Genomic DNA, 1,692 nt, shown 5'->3' on the forward strand with positions numbered 1-1,692 from the left:
TGAGTGAGTGAGTGAGTGAGCGAGCGAGCGAGTGGAGCGCAGCGGAGGAAAATAATCAAACTGCAACATTCAGATAAATGAAAAACGTCGTCAAACACGACTATTTATTGCAATGCAGTAAGAACACCACACCTACCTACACGCATTGCTAACACACACAGAAACACAGTTCAACAGTTTTACAGGCTGAACTGGGTATTTCACCTCCACCGTGTAGTCTCTCCCCCCAAAAACAACAACAACAACAACACAGCATTACAGCGGTATTCTACAACTATCAACGCATCACGACCTATAGAAAAATATACTTGCTGAGAACACGGCACATCATTGCAGTCAGACGTAATGCCAGTGTCATGAATACGCGACGGTGTCGGTCCGATACTACGTCAAAATAATTGGTCCGATACAAAGTTACGCGTATAATACACAACGATATAGAAGATTGTTAATAATTACTGTTACTAATTACTGTTACTAATTACAACCACCTTTCCTACTCATTGGAATCATCGATCACAAACAGATAGAGATGCTCGTTGCATCACTCACATCTCTGAATGACATACATCATATGTTACACAACGTTGAAAGCTATATATCTAGTTTGCTGTAATTCGAACATCACAGTAGATTCTTGTGAGACCGAAATTCTCTAATAATTCCTCGCTTCTCATTTCAACCGAAATATTTCGTGTGGCGTTACGTGATTATCAAGTGCGTAGACATGTAACCCGCGATTACACCTTATACTTATTAATTAACTAATTAATACTTATTCATTACATGCGTGTCAAAGTTAGGATTTCTGTACGTGAACAACTGTAACCAAGAATTCCAGCCCCTCCCCCCCCCCACCCGAAAGATCACACGAGTTTAGATTACGAAAACAAGAACTCACTTAAGAGCGGATCTGCTACCCAACAGAAGACTTCATAATCATACGTAGTAACAATACGTGTCTTCGATCGCGAAGATCAAAGACCCCCCCCCCCCCCCCCCCGATCGCGAAGATCAAAGACCCCCCCCCCACAACCCACCGCCGCTGCAACATGGCGTTCGTCGTGCCGCTACGTCATCATCTTCGCGATGATGGCGTTACCGTGCCGACTCGTCCGTCTCGGCTGGCGTCGTCGTCGCGGCGATGGCGTTACCGTGCCGACTCGGCTGGCTTCGTCGACACGGCAATGGCGTTACCGTGACGACTCGTCCGCCTCGGCTGGCTTCGTCGTGGTCGTCGTTGCCAGCGGCAACGGTGGCGGCTTGAGGTTGAGGAGTCTGGTAGCTCCGAGGCCAAGTAGGGCCCCGCCAAGGATGTAGGCGGCGAAGCGACCCCTCGGCTGCTTCGCCTTGTTGCCATGGTAAAATACATAGCCAGATGCTCCTGCAAGCAAACAACAACAACACGACGATTGTGCGAGAGATTAAAGACGCGCGGGAGAAGTTATTCATTCCTCTCTCCTATTCGTCCATCTGTCTGTCCGTCCGTCCGTCCCTCTATCCATCCCTCTCTCTATCCATCCATCCCTTTATCCATCCGTCCCTCTATGCGTCCGTCCGTCCCTCTATTTATCCCTCCCTCTATCCATCCCTCCCTCTATCCATCCCTCCCTCTATCTATCCCTCCCTCTATGCGCCCGTCTGTCCCTCTATCCGTCTGTCCCTCTATCCATCCCTCCCTCTATCTATCCC

Source organism: Priapulus caudatus, unplaced genomic scaffold (genome assembly GCF_000485595.1).
Source record: "Priapulus caudatus unplaced genomic scaffold, Priapulus_caudatus-5.0.1 Scaffold1119, whole genome shotgun sequence".
In the NCBI taxonomy this organism is placed as follows: Eukaryota; Metazoa; Priapulida; class Priapulimorpha; order Priapulimorphida; family Priapulidae; genus Priapulus; species Priapulus caudatus.